This window comes from Limulus polyphemus, unplaced genomic scaffold (assembly GCF_000517525.1).
Source record: "Limulus polyphemus unplaced genomic scaffold, Limulus_polyphemus-2.1.2 Scaffold1627, whole genome shotgun sequence".
NCBI classification, from domain to species: domain Eukaryota; kingdom Metazoa; phylum Arthropoda; class Merostomata; order Xiphosura; family Limulidae; genus Limulus; species Limulus polyphemus.
The window spans coordinates 225217-233364 of NW_013667237.1; the positions used below are offsets into that span (position 1 = coordinate 225217).

The following is an 8148-nucleotide window of genomic DNA, read 5'->3' on the forward strand; positions in this document are numbered from 1 at the left end:
CTGCATCAAATTATTTCAAGGGCATCCCAGCCCCCCTGAAAAAGGCTGTCAATCTTGTAAGTCCAACAGACTCTCAACTCTAATATCACTTTAACCTTAGAAAGCTTTCTTTGTAGGGAGAATCTTGTCGAGATGGGATAAGCAATCTAAGACTAAAAACAGGGCACACAGAAAATAACAAGCCATCAAAGAATATGATGGCCAATGGTACAGTGTTGGAAAAACAGAAAATTTTAAAAAAAAAAAGCACCCTTACCTGTAGATGTGCCACATCACAGTAATGGTGATGGAAGGAACCATCACTGACAGGCCCTGAAGAGCCAGAAGAAAATGAGTCAATGCCCAACGAAATGTAAGGAACACCCAATACGTGATATGGCAAAAAGAATCAGATAGAGTCCACCATCCCAAGACCTCCAAGCATCCAGCAGGCATCCCAACTGGAATTAGAGGCATCTATAAAGAGGTGACATTTTGAATGAGAAGGAGGAAGAGGAACTCCCATAGTAGTGTTGTCTCAATCCTACCAACAGGCAAAGTTGGTCTGAAAAGGAAGGAAGAGAGGGCATCTAAGGGATCCTGAACGAGGCTACACTGGTCCATCAAAACCAACTGGAGGCAACAAATGTGGGCACAACAAAGAGGAATGAGGGCTTCCAGAGAAATACACTTTCCATTTAGGAAAATGTTAATTTCCAAAACATACTTACATCTTCTGACACTTATAGCTAGAATCCCACATTGAGAAGGTGGAGTGGTCAGTGAGGGCATTATCCATACAGAAAGAATCTGTATAGATCATAAGTGTACCAAGATAAGACTGGTACCAAAGTGGGGGAACCGCACCACATCCAAAACAAGTATGTTCTTTACCCTGAAATTAGTTCCTGTATCAAGGGTGAAATTGTACATGAGCAATAATCACTATAAACCAACCCCAACCAAATAGCCAAGGTTCCGCTACTTGGGGTTGGAATTAAGGGGTCTTGGTCCTTATATCCCAAAGTTGTGCTAGGACAATTGGACTGCAACATTACAATATATATATATATATATACACACACACAATATTGATTGAATCCCAATCTGTAGCCATAGGGTGATGCATTCCGAACCATCGGAATCACAACGAGAAAGTAAGCAACACCAAAGCGGACAAACCTTCTCCTCCACCTGAAGAAGCCCGAAAAACAACACCCCAGTCTCAGAATGATAGAATCATGCATGCTGTACTCAACCCAAGGAACAGAACTCATCCAATCAGAAATTATGAACACCCATCTTCACTGCCCAACGGAGTGGGCAAGGTAAATTATTCTTGTTTCTAGAATTATGAAAATGCCGTGGAATAACTGTGCTCAACCAAGGACCCAGGACAGGACCACTCCACATTCGAAATTAAGAGGAGATAGTGGACCCCCTTCCCTGAACAATGTACTGAACCAATATTGATAAAAAAGAATGGCCATGCACACCTCAACTGGATGGCCAAGTGTCAAATCTGAACTGGTACTAAGAGTAGACTCCTGCATAGGCTAGTGCTGCTCTTACTGACATCTGGGGGAAAAAAAACATATCTAGAGACTCAGGTAGGAGGGCCCCCAACTTCGCCTGTTCTCCAATAGTGGAGGAATTCATTAACACTCTGGAGAAAAAGCCTCTGTCCATCACCCCAGTGACTAAAAACCAGGTGTGGTAAGAACTCCCTAGCTCCACTAGTAGAATCGTGGGGGGGGGGGGGGGAGGTTATGAATGTTGGGAAACCCTGAGGAACAGTGCTCTGGAAACAATACAATAGGTGAATCTAGTTCCCTAAATTTTTAAAAGCAAACCAGTACCAATTTATTCAATCTGATGATTGGCAGAATCCCCTTTAGCTTTACTCGTGATAGTCCATGATGGTGGTCAAGTATAGTATTGTAATACCAGCTGGTGAGCTCCTAGGTGGTCTTATCGAACATCTCATTTCTAAAGAGCCTGTTGCAACTGGTAGCAATTATAGTGAAATAGTGGTTGCTAGTGCAGAATTGGTTTGATAAAAGCACACCTGTCTGGCAATACCCAACACAGAGTAGGGATGTTGTAAAAACAAGGTAAGGGACCCTGAAAGGTAGAAATAAATATACTCACCCCTCTGGATAATCTAGCAGAAATTGTTAAGATAGCTACAGGGGGGAGGCAAAAAACCCCCGTATGAAGAGACTACCAGATCAAGCAAAGAACATGAGATAAATGTATTGGGAGGGGGGGAGTCCACATACCAGCCTGCACAAAGACCTCCAGCGAACAATTTGACAGGTCTGCTAGAAAAGAGAAATCTGATTAGATGTGACACACACAAGATACCTCACCTTCAAAGACAGCCCAGAATAAAAAGAGTTGTCTCGTATCTCTAAAAGTACAAGTGCAGGCAACAAAACCTTCAAGACCCTCACTGAACATAACCAAGATTAAAATCTGATTGGACATAAGAGAAACAGTGAGCACATGAATCAGAGAAAAGGAATGAACCCATTTCCCATTTGACAAAGTGTTAGGTAAGAAGAACTGGTCTGAGGGCACAGAGAGAATGAGAAAGTGGTCTGTGGACAAACAGAGCAAATCATTCCGACTGGTGATGTGTGTAGGTCAGCAGCAAGGAAAAATACGCCTGCGGGTAAAGGGGATACATGGCATATAAGAGCCAGGTCACAAACAGGTGTACAGAAAGAACACATTATCATTCTAGTTACCTACCAGGAAAATTAAGGTTATTTTAGTCACCATAACTGAATAGTAATTCAATAAAACCACTGTAAAAAATAATGATTGTGGAAGATGTAAAAACCTCTCTCAAAGAGCCAAGTCAAAAAATGAACTATAGTTAATACCACTGATTGAAAATGGTTAAACCTCCTTTCAATACAACATTGCCTATGTGAATGTCATTACCATTGATAAAAGTGTCTTTTGGACTAAGCAGAAACTTAGAAACATGTCAACTTTAAAAAATTAAACCTCAATGCCTTATGAAAGACAGCATAACCTCTATGCCAGAAGTCTGAGCTTCTGGATAGCCAGGTGTACCATGCCAGATCATAGCAGCCTTCACAGCAAGAGCATAAAAAGTGGAAGAGTTGGACCTATTGGAAGGGACAGCAGAAGCAGAAACCAGGTGCAGCAGCCAATCTGATGCTATCAACAGGATCTGACAATGGGTTGGAACAATCATATTTCATACCCTGGGTAACATATGAAGTGGAGAGAAGGTTTAGAGCAGTAATCCCATCCTGTCCAGATGGAAAACAGCTATTGCCAAAGCTGAAATATAATGTGCTGGAGACCAGATTGCCAGTAATTGGGTGATCCAATGAGAGGCCAACCCACCAATTACCATTGCAAAATGAGAGCTAATCCAACAGAACCTTGCAATGCAACATCTGTTCTGTTGGGAGAATCTGTTTGGACTGAAGCAATGGACCTGCTACCACAAGCATCACCCATGGAACATGGTAAGCTAGAAGGGTGATAAGATAGGACTAGTCCCAAGAAAGGAGGTCCAAAATTTGAAAATAAGGAGCCCTAGACCACATGCCTCCTTGCTGATAAATATAAGACACCACCACAGAATAGTCAGAGTGAAACAACAGTTCACCCCTTAAAAAGCCCAGACCATGAAGCCTTGCCTGTTGAAGAGCAAGAAGGATGAAAACATTGTATAGGGAATCCTCGTTGTCCATGCATAGACTCTGAAATTCTTGACTGTTGGTATATGCACCCATCCCTAAAGCAAGGCGTCCTTGAAGAAAATGGAACTTTGGATGAGGTGTCCTAACTTAACCACTCCTCAAGATCGAAGAATGGTCCAGACTAAGGAAACTGGGTAAATCAGTAAACAGATGCGTGTGATCCTTGATCACTTAAATACCAATAAAAGGATCCCTTGTGTTCTTGTTCCAAAGACATGAAGGAATAGAGTGATGCAGACATTCCCAGAAGAGAAAGAACCATCCACGCAATGGGAAAAGGAGAGGTGAGTAAAAGTGTGGCATCCTATTCTATAACATTGAACAGGATGAGAGACAGCTGAGCCCGACTGAGAGATGAGATGAAAAATAAAAAATATCCAGACTGATGACATACTGAATTGGAGCAAAAATAGATGTTGCAGCCCTGAAAGGGAAACATACCTGGATTGTATCTGAAAGTAGAATCAGGATGAAATGGTGCCAGCAGTAACCAGCCATCCATGGAATGGTGTGTGCACAGCAAGATGGAATGAAGGGAACGAGAAAAAACTCATACGATATGGCAGAACCCACGTGAAGCCTACGCGAGTCAGAAGGGAAAAACCCAGAATAGCAGTACTTGACCCTTGTGCACCATAAACACTGAGAGTGGTGAAACTTCACCATTAAGGCAAAGTGCAGATAGGAGCTGACTACAACCATATTAGACATCTACAATCCCAGTAACAAAATCAACACAGATTGAGGAATGAGTAACTTGTGAACCTTGGAGAATCTAGGCATTGATATAGACAAGGAAGATTGATGACTGGACACCAATCTCCTGTATGCATAGGCCCAACAACTGACAGGAATAAAACTCTGACGAACTAGCCCGACTCTCTCACTACCCCCAGACCAACCAAACTCTGATAACCCTAGATTGGGTGGATAAATGTGGGGAAGATGTGAACTGAATGACCAATTGTGACCCAAGGACCTGCAGAGCTCCTGGACCCATGATTAAGTTTACCACACATCATGAAATTCTTGGAACAAAGCCCCCATATTCCCTGAAGGTATACAATAAGTACCGATACTTCTGGCAATCCAACTAAGCAGTGGAAGCCGTGGATATAGACAGAATCTATTCTGAGTACTAATGTACCAAGGATCTGATGTCAGGGATCAGTACTCACAAATAGGGGCAGAACTATGACCTCCCTGTGGGAGCCAATGAAATCTGAGACTCCAACACCCACCAGGAAAAAAGAAGAAGCCAAAAATTGAACATCTGTGCATGCTAACAATAAATCCGGCTCGACCTTAAAGAAACTGGTGATCCTGTGAGTCTCCTAACAAAGTGAAATGAAAGGAAACAAAATGTTGAATTTGAGTTGTAAGTCCACAGACTTACTCTGTCCCATCAGGGGACATAAATCTATACAGGTGAACTACAAACTCTTTTTTTAAAAACCTGAAATTAGAGGAGCAGATGTATTATTTGAGAGTTGGAAAAATGCCTCCACCTGGTGGTGGTAGGCTAAAGCACAAAGTTCCAAGAACATTTCAGATAAGGTCTAACTGTCCCTTTATATAACTATGGAATAAACCTTTCAGTATGAACCATAGTATCTGTGTATGGAGAAAAAAAAATTAAAAATCTGTTCTCAGACCTTTCAGTCATCAAGTAAGTTGCAGGTTCAAAAGCAACCAGGAAAAAGCCCAAAATAGCACACACTGAAAGAACCAACAGAAGAAAAACAAATCAGAGGTAGCTTTTCCCAAAGTGGCTTCCTTTTATTTTTCATAAGTCATATAAAGACTGTGTTGATTACCATTGATTGGAACAGCATTTCTTGAGGTAAAGTACATTTTTTGTTAAAGCATAGCTACTTCGGGCCATCTGAAGCATCCACCATAGGGAATCAATCCCTGAACCCCGAACGCTGCAAGTCCATAAACTTACCACTGTCCACAGGGAGGCTGAAAATCCAACAGACTAAGAGAAGGCACAGGAAAAAGCAAATCTAAAGTCCCTCCAAAATGTTGAGGCTTGCCTTCAATTGCAGCCTCAGAGCCCTCAGAGGACCACCACAGATATGAATACATGTATCCATCTTGCTACAAATAAGAATACTGACAGTCTCAACTGAGAGTGCCTCCCTACCCCCAATTGTTGTGTGACACTAAATATCAGAGGTGGGAATAATGCCAGAAATAATAATCTGGGAATTCATGCATAATTGACTTGCCAATCTGAAGAATGTTTTTTTTCGAATTATTATTACAAAAATCAACAAGATAACATGATAATCTTCAAAGTATCTCTGAATGATCATAATAGTGGGAACCTGCTAGTGATGCTTTTTCGAGAAAAAGTAATAAAATTATCTGAATGAAGTGCTTATATACAGTACCAGGATAGAAGGTGCACTGATGTAGGTGGAGAGTATCCCAACACAAATATTACCAAGGGAAATTGAGTGGGGTATAAAAGATTGGAGCAAGCAAGAAAAAAATCAGATTAATGCTTAGATTGGCAAAAAAAGAAACCTTGGAAGTCAAGTAATAGCTACAAGTGTCAGTGGAGGTAAATATGTACTGAAACTGTGACTATCCACTATCTAACAAAAAAGTTATATAGTACACTACAGAGTGGTACAGAGTGTTATTCTGTTATTATGTCTACTTTGGTTTAAAACTCATCTTTACTTTGCAATATGATATTTTGCAAGATACGAGTTATGTATGTATAAGTTTATTAACCAAATAAATAACATAAATAACACCAATTTGTTGTCAAAGCTTTCTTTTCTGGAAAAATACAAATTACAGGAAATTCAAAAAAACAATTACATATACCCCCTCCCCCAAAAAATAGCAAAATCCTTTAGTAGGGGGTATAGGTGAACTTTAAAAAAAAACTTAAAAGAAAGAAATGTCAATCAAACATATCAATAAAATACGCAAACTAGCATACCTTAATGCAACAATTAAACTACAAAACTTGTGTTTAATTATTTCATCTATGCTTTTTTCCCACCTGTTTCAAACAAAAATATCCTTTAATTTTTAAACAATGTACAAATAAAGTACTATTTGATCCTTCAAGGCTGTCCATATACACTCATACTTGAGCAGAAGTAAAATCAGTGCTTGAAGTGAAGGAAAAGAGGAAAAAGAATGGTTTGTGAAATTTTTAAAACTGAGTACTATCATGAACCATGGTAGTGGTTCATAATAGGGATCGCCCATATGTTATATTATTATTATCTAATAATGTTCTGCTAGCCTAAAGTAAAAATGGCTGTGAGTATTGTAATAAAACCTGGGCAATATTACTAAACACATCATTGCTCATTGTGTAGACAGTTTTTTAAGAGTATTTCACTACCTAGCAAATAACAGCAGCTGTATAACCACTGACACCTTATCATTTTACTGTAGTCTGTGGTTTACATGGAGACTCATAATCTACTACACACATACTCATATAGATGTGTACAGGCCATGAATGTAATTTAATGTCCATATGGCAGGCACAACACCTATACCATAGTGATTATTAACTTACTGTTGCAACTGTATTTGATGTCATGTATCATTTGTTTATGTATAGGGTTCCTGCCCTTTCAGACACAATGTTGCTAACAGGATAACAGGTGTTTTTTTTTAACCACTGCATGGTCAATTTTGGCCATGTTACACAAATGTCTAAAACACTACACAAAAATCTAAAACATTACACAAACGTCTAGGCTGTCTCGTATAAGAGAAATCTTTAAGCTATTGTTTCAAAATAGCATCAAGCTCAGTTTCGAGCATCAGATTGACAATCACAGTGATGGCTGATGGTAAGTGGTGAATTACAGCCAGCAATGTGCAACTGCAAATTTTATGGATACTGCAAATAGAGTAGCCATTCTTGAAGCTGACAAAAAGGAGCGGCAAAAGTCATGCCATAGGAGATGGGAAAAATTATGGTGATTCTAGACAAAAGTGAAGTGGAAATTTTGTAAATGTAAATTTTATTTAGAAAATATTTAGTTTCAGATAAAATATGCAGCAACAACAGCCCACCAAAGTTTAGGGTCATCATAGTGGAAGAGGGTTGTAGAAGTGTCACGACCTAAACTCCATCAGAATGGAGGGGAAAAGGTATATTAATATAATCAATTCATGACTGTTAATTAACACATTTTCAACCTTGTACAGTGTGCAGAATATTACTCAAAGAGTAAATCTGGCCAGCTGCAGCAAAACCGTGACCAGCCTTACTATGGTCAGTGGAGAGGAGAAAAGGGGGAGATATAACAACTATAAGAAATATTAAAAATGCTTATTTGTATACATATCCTTTTATATTATGACACATCTTATATTTGCATTCAATATATATGCATGCATCTATACAACTTGAAAATTTCACATGGCTTTA

The 8148-nt window shown here is 39.5% G+C and overlaps 1 protein-coding gene and 1 long non-coding RNA gene across 4 annotated transcripts in view; one reads left to right on the forward strand and one right to left on the reverse strand.

Annotated features, from left to right (window-relative positions):
* The window catches only part of LOC111087001, a 19894-nt gene extending 14681 nt beyond the window's left edge, over positions 1-5213 (forward strand). Inside the window, exon 3 of the long non-coding RNA XR_002611723.1 lies at positions 5203-5213. This is a non-coding gene — a long non-coding RNA (uncharacterized LOC111087001). The remainder of the gene's footprint in view (positions 1-5202) is intronic.
* Positions 1-8148, reverse strand: part of LOC106464361 (1-acyl-sn-glycerol-3-phosphate acyltransferase delta-like) — an 82063-nt gene that overhangs the window by 60759 nt on the left and 13156 nt on the right. The window lies entirely within an intron of this gene.